Source organism: Triticum aestivum, chromosome 2D (genome assembly GCF_018294505.1).
Source record: "Triticum aestivum cultivar Chinese Spring chromosome 2D, IWGSC CS RefSeq v2.1, whole genome shotgun sequence".
Taxonomy (NCBI): Eukaryota; Viridiplantae; Streptophyta; class Magnoliopsida; order Poales; family Poaceae; genus Triticum; species Triticum aestivum.
Window position 1 is genome coordinate 605,016,576 of NC_057799.1, and position 12,933 is coordinate 605,029,508.

The 12,933-nt window shown below is 47.6% G+C and overlaps 1 pseudogene; it reads left to right on the forward strand.

Moving 5' to 3' along the window:
• Positions 1-3,057: 3,057 nt before the first annotated feature.
• LOC123050343 (probable disease resistance protein At1g58390) lies at positions 3,058-12,697 on the forward strand (annotated as a pseudogene).
• The last annotated feature ends 236 nt before the right edge of the window (positions 12,698-12,933 follow it).

Consider the following 12,933-nt stretch of genomic DNA (forward strand, 5'->3'; position numbering starts at 1 on the left):
TCAAGATCTTCAAAACTAGATCCCATGTTGATAGTTTTTGACGGACTTTTTTTCATGAAAAAAACTGACGAAAAAACTGAACCGGGAGTACGGGTTTTTTCCCTTTCCGAAAGAGACACGCCCGTGCCTCTCATGAAATCACAACCATGCCTCTCGCGGAAGCAAAACCATGTCTCTCGCGAAAGAAAAAAAAAAGAGAAAACACATTTTTTTTCCGTTTCCGAGGAGGCACGGCCGTGCCTCTCGCGAAAGCACAACCATGCCTCTCGCGGAAGCAAGAAAAAAAATAGAAAACGCGTCTTTTTCGTTTCCGAGAGGCACGGCTGTTCCTTTCGCGGAAGAAAAACCGTGCCTCTCGCAGAAGGAAAAAAAAGAAAATAATTTTTTTTCCGTTTCCGAGAGGCTCGGCCGTGACTTTCGCGAAAAAAAACGTGCCTCTCGCAGAAGCAAAACCGTGACTCTCGCGGAAGGGGGAAAAAAGAAAACGCGTTTTTTCGCGTAATTATTTTGTCCAAAAGTTAAGGAAGACCGGTGGAAAACCGAAACGTTGAAAAAAAAAAGTTTAAAAAGTCGAAAACGCGTGCGGAAAAATAGAAAAACAAAATCCGGAGGGAGCGCCCAGATCGCGACACGTAGCGGACGGCTGAGAGCGCACCAAGTGGCGCTGGTAGTTGTGAGGTTGTGAAGTCATGCCCCCCGCTGGTAGGGCTCGTGAAGTCGTGCTAAATCGACAAGATTTTCTCATGGGCCAAGTGAATGACCAGCGTGCAAGGCCCATGTCATCGTGGGCTTGTTTTCCCAGTGGGAGCCAGTTGTCCGAGCCACTAGTTAACGAGCGCTCCTTCGGGAGCCTCAGAACGATCAGCGCCGCTTGGCGCACTCTCAGCCATTCGCCACATGTCGCGCTAAGAGCGCTCCCTCCGGATTTTTTTTTTCGCACGCGTTTTTGGCTTTTGATACGGTTTTTTCGGGGTTTTTTGACGTTTTGGTTTTCCACCGGTCTTCCTTAGCTTTTTGCAAAAAACGCGTTTTCTTTTCTTTTTCTTTCTTGAGAGTCACGGTTTTGCTTCCGCGAGAGGTACGGTTTTGCTTTCGCAAGAGTCACGGCCGTGCCTCTCGGGAACGAAAAAAATGTGTTTTTTGTTTTTTTTTCTTTTCACGAGAGTCACGGGTTTGCTTCCGCGAGAGGCACATTTGTGCTTGAGCGAGATTCACGGCCGTGCCTTTCGGAAACAGAAAAAAACACGTTTTCTGTTTTTTTCCTTTCCCGAGAGTCACGGTTTGTTTCCGTGAGAGGCACGGTTGTGCTTTCGCGAGAGTCACGGCCGTGCCTCCTCGAAAACGAAAAAAAACGTGTTTTGTGTTTTTCCTTTCGGAGAGTCACGTTTTGCTTCTGCGAGAGGCACGGTTGTGCTTTCGCGAGAGTCACGGCCGTGCCTCCTCGGAAACGAAAAAAACGTGTTTTCTTTTTTTTTTCACGAGTGGCACAGTTGTGATTTCGTGAGAGGCACGGGCCTCTTTCGAAAAGGGAAAAAACCCGTGATCCCGGTTCGGCATTTTCGTCCGTTTTTTTTCGTGAAAAAAAGTTTGTCAAAACCTATCAACATGTGATCTAGTTTTGAAGATCTCGACGCGAGGAATCTAACGATGAAAGCGGTTCGAGATTTGGACGTACAGTTTAAGAGATAAAAACGTTTTAAGTAAACGGTTCTACTAAAAAATGGAAAACTCTCAGGTTGCGACAAGTGGCGCGCTGCATAGGCGCTACTTGTCGCAACCTGGGGAGGTTGGAGTGATCTTTGCAACGAGTACTCCTCAACTAGTGATTTCATTGTTGTTCCCGCATGTACCACCGGAAAGTAGATTCCCCTAAAAAAACAGAAAAGTAGATGAGGGCATAGGTGATGTTGGTTTAGTCCCACCTCGTGCAGCCAAACAAAATCGGGTGAAGAGCTCGACTATATAAGAGAGAGCGCAGATGGAGGAAACCATGTGGCAGAAATTCTTTCGCGACTTTTCGCGAAATATGGTATATGGTATAAACCGTACACCGAATCGAATAACTCGTTTAACCGAATTTTTGATGTCTTTTTCGGTTTTCATCTTTGTAAACTGAATTTACAAATAAACCGAATTTTCGGTTAGTTATTTTTTGATGTCTTTTTGGGTTCTCATCTTTGTAAACTGAATTTTCGGTTTGTTAATTTTTGATGTCTTTTTCGGTTTTCATCTTTGTAAACTGAATTTACAAATAAACTGAAATTTCGGTTAGTTAATTTTTGTGTCTTTTTCGGTTTTCGTCTTTGTAAACTGAATTTACAAATAAACCGAATGGCAAAAACCGAAAATTCTATTTATACCGAATACCCAGGCCTAGCCGAATCTCGCGAGCAATGCGACTGCGCTAACCAGTCACGCCCGTGATCTGAAGATGACCTCGGTAGGCCTGGTGAAATTCAGGCTTATTTGTCCTATTGGTTACTTGTCCTATTGTTCCAGATCGAGCTACAATCACAATAATGGGTTCTTTTTCTTCAGTACATGGTACCAACCTTTTATGCTCACGAACATTGTTTCCTTGCATTGTGCCCCCAATGCTGTTCATGAAGATTGGTATGTTCATGGAAAATGTATAGGGTAAGACTAAATAAGCACATAGCCTCTTTTATTCAACAATCTGACGGGGACAATGACGCACAAGCGTGTTACTCCATGTCCTGCATTTTATATTTCTTGATGACATGCAGTGTTGGTGACCCGCTCTTTTATAAAATAGAGTGACCAATCACCGTAATTGCGTCCTCTCCAATAATCCAATTCATTGTTACTTTCAGTAGCTATTGACCTTCATTAGAGGAGACCTCAAGCTGACAGGGACAACAATGCAGAAGCGTGTTACTCCAGGTCCTGCATTATGTATTTCTTGATGACACGCAGTGTTGCTGACCCACCCTTTTCTTAAATAGAGTGATCAACCAGCCCAACCGCGTTCAATAATAGTCCAATCCATTAATACTTTCATAGTTCCTTTAGCTCCTGGCCGTCATTAGAGGAGACCTCGAGCCTGCTCCGTCTCAAGGAGAGCCAAACTAGAGCCATGGCAGAATCTACAGTTCTGCTGTGGTGGGAAGAATTGGTAACCTGGTCGTCGGGGAGTCATCGCTACTTTGTTCAGTCACCGGTGAAGTGGATTTCTTGAAGGAGGAGCTAGAGAGGCTGCAGGGTTTTTTCTGAAAGACGCCGACAACAAGATGAGGTCTGGCAACGCGAGCATGGCTGTCTGCGTCAGGCAGCTCAGAGATGCATCATATGAAACCGAGAACATTATTGAAGCTGCAGAGTACGTGAAGATGCGAAGCAGACTGAAGAAGGGTTTTATGGGTGCCATCTCAAGGTATGCTCGTTTGCCAAGAAAGTTTGTTGCCCTTCATAAGGTTGATGTTCAAATTCGTCGTGTAAGGCGTAAAATCAGTGTAATTGAGAATAGCATGTTTAATTTAAATATTGCCAACCTCAGCATCGATGAGTAAGAGGATATTGAGGATAATGTGCTTATCCCGCAGAATTTTGTAGATGTTGTTGTTGTTGGTTTGAGGATGAGTGCAAAGAAATAGTGGAAAAGCTAGTTGACCAAAAGAATGAAAAACTTAGTGCTGTCTCATTGGTAGCCATGGGTGGAGCAGGAAAGACTACACTCGCTAGAAAAGTGTACAATTCACCTAGAGTTAAAGAATACTTTAATGAATTTTCTTGGGTGACTGTATCCCAAAAGTTCAAGGGCATTGATCTACTAAATGATATTCTAAAACAAATAACAGGGGCCAGTTATGAATCAAGCAAGGCAACTGATCAAATCCAGGAGAATGAGATCGGAAAGAAGATCCATGACTTTCTATTACAAAGAAGATACTTGTTGGTTCTTGATGATGTGTGGGAGGCAGACACTTGGGAGCAAATAAATAGAGCAGCTAAAGTCTTTCCAGATACAAATAATGGCTGTAGAGTACTGTTAACCACACGGAAAAAAGATGTTGCGCATCATATTGAAATGCCAACTTATGTTTGTGATGTAAAGCTCATAGATGAAGAGAAATCTTGGGAGCTTTTTAAAAGCAAAGCTTTACCATCATACAGAACGTACATGATATGTAATCCTGATAAGTTTGAAGAAATAGGGAGAAAACTTGCAAGGAAGTGTGCTGGCCTGCCACTTGCAGTTGCAGTTCTTGGGGGGTATCTATCGAAGAATCTAAATGTAGAGGAATGGTCAGATTTACTTTTGGGTTGGACATCCATAGAAGAAGTAGAGGTGGTTGGACACATACTAGCTCGGAGTTATAATGACTTGTCAAATAAGAGGCGCAAGTCATGTTTCCTCTATGTTGCTTCCTTCCCGGAGGATTATCCTATAACTGTGGCAGATCTGATTGAACTTTGGATAGCTGAATGCTTCATTCCACATACAGTAAGGCATACAATGGAAGAAATGGCACAGAGGTATGTTACCGATTTGGCTCAAAGAAACTTGGTGCAATTTGAGTTTGGAGTAGCAGCTGATTATATGTCAATCCAAACAATAAGGATTCATGATGTTCTACGTGATTGATGCATAGAAGAAGCAAGAAGAGATGGTTTTCTCCATATCATTGACAAAACTACAGGTCAGGCTGCCTTTTCTCCTCCCTTTTTTGAGATGTTCCTCCCCTCTACATATTTACTAATTTTTTGACAATCTCAATATTTGGCCTTTTGCTTAACCATGTATGCCGCTCAAACAATTGTAGGCCAAGCTGGTGCATCATCTTCTGATACCATGACGTCCTATCGTTCTTGTTTTCATAATTTCTATGATGATCGGGTTCTCCAGTCAACACCTAATCTCCGAACATGGATTGGTTTTGGACTTCCAGAAGTGTTCCTTCCGAAGCTAAGGTTCCTGAAAGTTCTTTACATAGAAAATTCAAGCCTCAAGAATTTGATGTTAATTCCTGGGTGCATTCACCTAAGATACCTTAGGTTGAGAAATTGTCACACTGTTACACTTCCTTCTTCTATTGGACAACTCCTTTACTTGCAAACTGTAGATCTGAGGGGCACATCTCTTGGCAGAAGTTTACCAATCACCGCATGGGCTATCCCTACCCCAAGGCACCTTTACCTTGATTCTGGATCTTGTGGAATCATTAAACAAGACCCGATGCCACTCCTAGAGAAGCTTCCATGTCTTGTGGTGTTGCATCTATGGAATTATGGGGGCCCGACTATGCACTGCTCTGCCCAAGGATTCCCTCAGCTGCAAAATCTGGAACTTCATTTCTTTAGTACCGAGTGGACGATAGAGGTGGGGGCAATGCCCAGGCTCTCCAACCTGAACCTTCTGAGTTGCGGGATGCACAAGCTCCCCCAGGATCTGCTGAACCTGCAGTGCTTGAAGAAGTTGAAAACTAACCGCTGGCGGCTTAAATTTGACAACACATGGAAAGAACTGAAAAAGAAGGGATGCAAGGTCAGTTAGCTATGCCCCTCCCCACTCGCCTTCTATTCTTTGGTGTTTTAGTTTGAGTCCTTTTTGCTTTCAAAAAGCAAGGTGTTTTGTATTTACAACGACAAAAGAGCTTCTGTTTAGAGTAAATTGGAGTTTCCCTCTGTCCTGCCATGTTTGTTTGGAAAACAAATAATACCCCGCGTGTTGCTTCGGGAATTTGTAGTTATGTATTGAAGGATGATTTATGAGCGAGAAATAGTAAAACCTATGAAAAGAAATATAAAATATGTTTATTGAACCTTTGAATGATACTAGAAGTAAGATAAATTAATATATTGCATAGTATCTCCAAATTTGCGTAAATTACAATGCATCACCAACATGAAGACACGTAACATATATTTTGATGCGATTTAATAATTCGAGATAATATAATTTTGTTGTTTATTAAAGTGATATTAAAGTGCATCAGAGCAAGAAACAAATAAATTTCATATTGACTAGCAAGCCTTACAATCTTAATGCGGCAGGAATTAGCTTGCATTCTCCACCTTGATCCACTTACTAAGCAAAAAATAATCAGGGTATACAAAATGTGATGGTTCCGGAGTACACGTATATATACTCCATTTTAGTACATCTTATTTAAGCGTCACCAGCAAGCATACACCAATTAAACTGAAGGACAATGAGAATAGGCCATACCTGAGCCTCTCGGAGAGAAAAAAGAACTTTTAGGCTAGGATTGTTATAGCACTAAAAAGAACAATCCAGTAGTGATACAGGACAAAGCTTCGTTCTAAAAGAGGCTTATCTACCACACACAAATCTGAGCGTCAAATCAATATTCAAAAAATGAAAAAAAAACATATCTGAGGAGATTGAGACCAAGGGGCTATTCGGCAGTCAACTGCTCCCTGAAATTCAAGGATCTGCAGAGCACCTGTTCCCCCGCTCCGTACTTTTTACCTTCAGCTCCGCCAACTCCAGAAGCGAGAGCGTGGAGTCGGAGGGATGCCGAACAGGCCTCAAGGAGAGCACTCACCTCTGGCGCGGATGACGTTGGACCAGGATTGCGGTGGTGGCACGTGCTGTCGTCCGGTCGATGGCCAGGCTCCGAGCCGGCAGCAGTGCGGGTGTCCCGCTGCGATGACCCGTGAAGGGTTGGACGGTGGCGCTGCAGTATGGAGAGAGAGAGAGGGGGGGGGGGGTGGAAGATGAGAAGAATTGATGGAGATCGGAAGGGCTGTTCTGCTCCCCCTAGAGACTGATTTTTGAGGGAATCGATGGAAATTTTATTGGTTCAGGGAGATGAATCGGTCGAGCGAAAGGTGCCATAGCACCCGGGTGTCTAGGCACCCTTTTATTTGGTGCGTCCGGTCATTTAAAGATTCGTGTTGAAGCCTAGAGAGCAGCAGCCCACTTGCACTGTGATGTTAATTAAGCATGTGATTTTCAGACTAGAACGGGGTTGTACCTAGGCTGCAGGAGACAGACCTACTCTGGCTGCATGTCACGGACAGCAGCGAGGCATGCTAGGAGCTCAGGCCATGCTATACTGTTTATGTTTTTGTGTGCATGTGATGTAAGTACTGGTGAAAGGACAAGACATGAGGCATGCGGGAGTATCATGTAGCGTGTCCCTTAGTGGGTCCAACAAACGCTGCCTTAGGGCTCTCACATCAGCTTCGGTTTTTATATCAAATTTCTACCTCCTCTCCTTCCTTCGTCACAGTTAGCAAAATTCGTCCGTAGCGTATCACTGTTCATATGAGGTATAGATTCCCTATTTACTAGTCTCCACCCGCGATAAAAATATACAGACATGGAGAAAGGTCAGAGAGAGAGAGCAGGTTATGAGGGAGAATCTCGTGTGTCTTGCATCCAAAAGCTACGAGAGAGTGTGCTACATTGATTTGTGTGTCTGAGTCAAACAGAAAAGTCTGTATTGCGTGCATGTAGTCATGTGTGATAGGACGTAGCGGTCAGGCCCTTTTTCCTCCATTGATGAACAGTGAGTATGCTGCCCACCATCACACGCTTAGTGAAGCACCGGATGTGCTAATGAATTCCATTTCTACAGAGCGGGGCGTAGATCTCTATGCGCAAGATTCTGGACCAGCGGTAGTGATAAGAGGGTGCCTAGGCACCCGGGTTCTAAAAATCCAGTCTCAGATTAAATTGGTTCAGGGAGATGAATCGCGGTGGCCGCGTCTGGTGCCTCCGCTGCGAGGAGTACCCGGAGCCGAGGAACAGGATGGGAAAGTGGCTCTGGCCACCGGCGAGGGAGGCCGGCAGCGGGAGGAGGATCCAGAGTAGAAAAATTGCGAGGGAGCTTCTCTGGGTCTGACCAGGGGCGTGGGCCGTGTGGAATGATTGGGAACAAATTTTTGTTTTCTTTCAGGGAAAAGATTTGGTCAGACCTGAGGTGGTGGGAACGCATGATTTCGTAGTCAAAGCTCACAGGGCCAAATGCTCTATTTGAGTGCGCACGAACACATACAATCAAGGTTCGAAGAACTTCTACTTCACCCCTTGAGGATTCTATGATGCTCACTCAATGGTGTTGTGGCGATTGCAAGCAATCAATAAACGAGGAAGCCAAATTAGGGATCCAGAAGGCTGCATCAGAAGGAAGAGTAGGTGTTGCTATGCCGTTGGGTGGGACTGAGACAGAGAGAGGGGAGCAGATGTGACATGGCTGGATGCTGACGTGTGTACGCTGCATGTTGAGTAAATCAAATGGGGGTGAAGTTTTTTAGTACTCCCACCACCGTAAACTAATATAAGAGATAGTGATCTAAACATTTTTATATTAGTTTACAGAGGGAGATAGGATAACAGTTGCAAGTTCTATCATTTGAGCTCACATCTCAATTGTGTTCTAACTGGCTCAAGGCCGGCGACGCGAAGACGGTCTTTTTTCAGGCGAAGCTAAACTCTAGGCGCAGGAAGACTTTCATCCATTGCATACATGCCGCTGGCACTCAGGCAACAAATCACAACGATAAGGCCGCGATCATAAACGACCACTTCTTCTCGCTGCTGGGTCAGAAGAAAAGCAGAGCCCGATCGATCAATTGGGAGGCGATCGGGCTGCTAGTCCTGCCATCGGGGGAGGGGGCCTCGACAACCCGTTCACTAAAGAGGAGGTTTGGGCGGCCATCTATGCATCGTCGGCGAAGAAGGCGCCAGGACCACACGGATTCAACGGAACATTCTTCAGAGCATCATGCCAAACCATCATGGCTGATGTGATGGCCGTGTTCGGCAATTTCTACCAGGTGGCCAGGTGCGATTTTGATGCACTCAATCACACCCTCATCATATTACTGCCAAAGAAAAATGGGGCAGTACAGATGAATGACTTCCGGCCCATCAATCTCATTCACTCGATGGCAAAATTGATTGCTAAGGTCCTCTCAATTAGGCTCGCCGGCGTGCTTGATCAAATCACATCTCCAGCTCAAAGTGCTTTTCAGAAGCGCAAAGGGATCCATGACAGTTTCACATATGTTCAGAACTCCGTCAGAAGTTTTCAGAGGAGGAAAGTGCCGACACTTTTGCTGAAACTGGACATTGCAAGGGCCTTCGACTTCGTCTCCTGGGAGTACATCATAGAGCTAATGCAGCAGATGGACTTCCCCGCCCGTTAGAGGGACTGGGTTGCTCTGTTGCTTGCATCTTCATCCTCTTCGTGCATGCTCAACGGAGACCCAGGACAGTGCATCTCTCATCAGGGGCCGAGACAGGGCGATTCCCTATCCCCCTTACTCTTCATCCCAGCGATCGATCCACTCCATAGGCTCTTGGAAGCAGCCATGCATGCAGGCACCCTTGCGCCACTGCCGACAAGAGCTGCACGCCTCCGGGTCACGCTCTACGCTGACGACGCAGTAATCTACGTGAAACCAACGCGCAAGAAATAGACCCGCAGAAATCCTTGATAGTGGCCATACGCTGCGAGGGCATTGATGTTGGCCGTGTCGTGCAAAACTTCGGCGGAAATCTAGTTTTGTTCCCTACTAGATACTTAGGGCTGCCCGTCTGCATCACTAGAGTTAGGCTCGTCCATCTGCAGTACATCCACGACCACATCGGCGCGAGGCTGGCGGGCTAGAAGGGGCGGCTGATGTCGATCGCTAGGCACCGTGTTCTGGTACGTTGCATGCTCACCGCGTTGCCGGCGTTCGCGTTGCCAGTGCTGTGCGCCCCCAAGAAATTCTAGAAGGAGGTTGACAAGGCACGACGACAATTCTTGTGGGCGCAGAACGAGAAAATCACTGGAGTGAAATGCAAGGTCAATTGGCGGCCCATCACCACACCAATCGACCGCGGCGTCTTGGGCATCCCAGACATGGAACGCTTCACGCGTTCTCTGCGGCTGCACTGCTCTGATTTTTTTTGGAAAAGGAGGATGTACCCCCGGCCTCTGCATCTGGACGATGCATGCAGCCATATTATTAATTATTCACAAAGACCATAGAAGGTGATACATCAATAAGCCTGAAGCCATCATTTTGGCAACGCTGTTACTACTCCTATCCCCTTGATGAAGGTGTGCCGAATGTCCGGGCCTAATACCAAACAGACATCGCACCAAAGCCTAACATCTAAAGCCGGATGTCCCATCCAAGCCACTACCTGGATTGGGTCACACACCGGTCCGACACACTTCCAGTGAGGGCAGCACGCTGCAAGGGCCGTCACCACCATCTTCCATCGGTCCATCCTCAGAGCAGAACTGATGCACCGAGACCTTGCCAGGCCTCTCTGCCGTCAACACCACCATGACGCCAGACAACTTCCTCCTCCTGCGCGAGTCCATCTCCGCGCATCGGACACCGAGTCTCCACTGCACCAATGCCACCGAGACCCACCATCGACGCTACGGTTGATGCCACACCGCTCCACCTACATGCCATTTCACGTCGACTCTGAACTACCAGCACTCCAGCACCCTGAGCAGTCCCCTGCCGACGCCTTAAGGAAGGAACACGACACCAAAGTGCCACCGTCGCCCAAACAGAGGAACGGAGGCGCCGAGGGCGTCGACTTTGGTGCGGCTGCCACGCCGGCCTGGAGTTTCCCCTGGATCCATGCCCACCCGACAGATCCGTCCAGGCAGTACTTGTGTCGACCACAGTCGCTAAGTACCGTAGCCAGCACGAACCGGAGTAGATCGAGTCGGAGACGATGCCTCCCATGGAACTCCGGTCGGCCATCGAGGAGCCGCCGCGTGCCGCCGCCTCCACGTCGCCCACGCAGCCGTGGAAGGCCCCCCGTCTGCACCCGCGGGTGCCGCCCGCCAGGCAGGCCGGACCGCGTGCCACCGATCGAGGTCGCCGCCCTAAGATCTGATCTGCCAACCGCCGCCGCACCAAGAGAGGCAGATCCCCACGCCTGCTTCCCCGCACCGCACGTGCTCCAGCGCGCCGTACACGCTCGTCGCGCTGCCCCAACGCAAGCTCTCCACGGCGACCACGCGCCCCCAGGGCGGACGCCCCGCAACGCCCGAGGACCGTGAGAGGGAGAACCGGAGTGCCCCGCCGCTGCCGATGCTGCGCGGGCTTTGCCCGGCGGTGCCTGCTGGCGGAGGCGAGGAAAGGGAAATCTGGCGAGGAGGGAGCTCGCCCGGCGGCTAGGGTTCCGCCCGGCGCTGGCTCTGGATGGCGTCTGGAAACACCCGGAAAGGCCGTGGGTGGGCACTAGCAGACTAGCTCTCTTTGTGATGTCAAGGACAATGTTCTCTTTGCCGCTGCAACCACGGTGACCATCGGCAACGGCAAGAAGGCCCTCTTTTGGAGTTGCACGTGGCTCGGTAACTAGCCACTGCACCAAAGCTTCCCGACTCTGTTCAAGCACTTCATCAGGAAGAACCACACGGTGGCGGGGGCGCTAAAGGATGACAGATGGATCCTTGGCCTGAGGCACGACAACACGGAGGCGATCATCCCTCAAGCTATCTCCCTCCTGCACCGCATTCTCGAGGCCAACGTTGTGCTTAATGACACCACCGAAGATGAAATCTCCTGGAGGGTGGCCGGTCAGTACACGGTGAGGGCAGCCTACAACATACAATTTGAAGCACAACCCAGGGGCGAGCTGCAGCATCTGGTATGGAGGATCTAGGCATCGGGGAAAATCAAGTTCTACCTATGGCTATTCCATCACGACCGTCTCTGGTGCAACAACCGGCTACAGAGGCGTGGCTGGGAGAATAGCTATTTCTGCCAGCTCTGCAATAGAAGCTTGTAGTCCTCGGTGCATCTTCTGTGGAAATGCTCAGTTTCCAAGGTGATCTGGTCAAAGGCAGCCACCTGGAACGGCTGCAGCGCGTTATCGCCGGAGACCTGGGCACGCAGCAAGACCACAACGGAGGTAGTCACGGCCATCATCGCTGCTTCACCCCCGTGCGTGAAGAAAGGAATCAAGACCATGGTGGCTCTGTTGGCATGGCACACCTGGCAAGAGCGAAACTGCTGCACTTTCCGAGGGAAGACACGCAAAAGACGTGATCGAGGCTTGCTGTAGAGAAATGGAGCAATGGAGATTAGCCGGGGCTAATGGCATAGCGACCCCTTTAGGGGAGATCACATGAGAATTACTTCATAGGCCAATCTAGGGGGCGAGCCTGCGTGCTACGCCACCCTTCTGTTTTCTACACAAGCATTCTGATCACTGGATCAAAAGTTTGTAATTTGTCTTCTGCTAAATCAATGAAAAGCTACGGTAACTAGATCTTTCAAAAAAATGTGTTCTAATTAGAAGTCAATTTTCTTTCGTGCCTTCTGCAGATGTGCGTTTTGGTGGATGCCTCTTAGAGATACTCATGGAGCCAGGTGAGTTGCTCGACGCAAAGCATAAGAGTACATGTTTTAATAAGACTTCTAACTGCTGCATTTTTTTCCTCTCTAAAAGGCATATACTCCATATAGATGCCCTCAGGACCCCGGGGCGATGCGTACGAGGGTGAAATGACATGTGAAGGGAGTCGAGGACACATAAGGGAAAAAGAAGGGATCAACAAACTGGGCTATGCCTTTTACTCCACGTAATTTGTGTCACTGATATTGTATCCGATTCATGTAATCTGTGTGTGTAGTACTGTGTACAGAGATGAACATGTGTGCTACGATGGTAATTTGTGTATGTACTCAATTTGGTAGTCACAAGGCTTATGGTTTTGCAGCTTGAGATTTGCGTAAACCAATAAATCAAACGGTTCTATATATATTGAGATTTGTGTAAATTTATGATTTTTATGCAGTGTAATGCTATCTACTGATCCGATTTTGACCTGTGTAGTAACCGTTTGTTCCAACTAGATGAATTTCTCCTTTCTTTTGCATCTTGTTCTGTGTCACAACAGCGGAGATGTATATTTGCATCTCTAGGTGTTGCATTTTACATCTTCGAAAGGCGGAGATGTTTTTTTTGTATATACA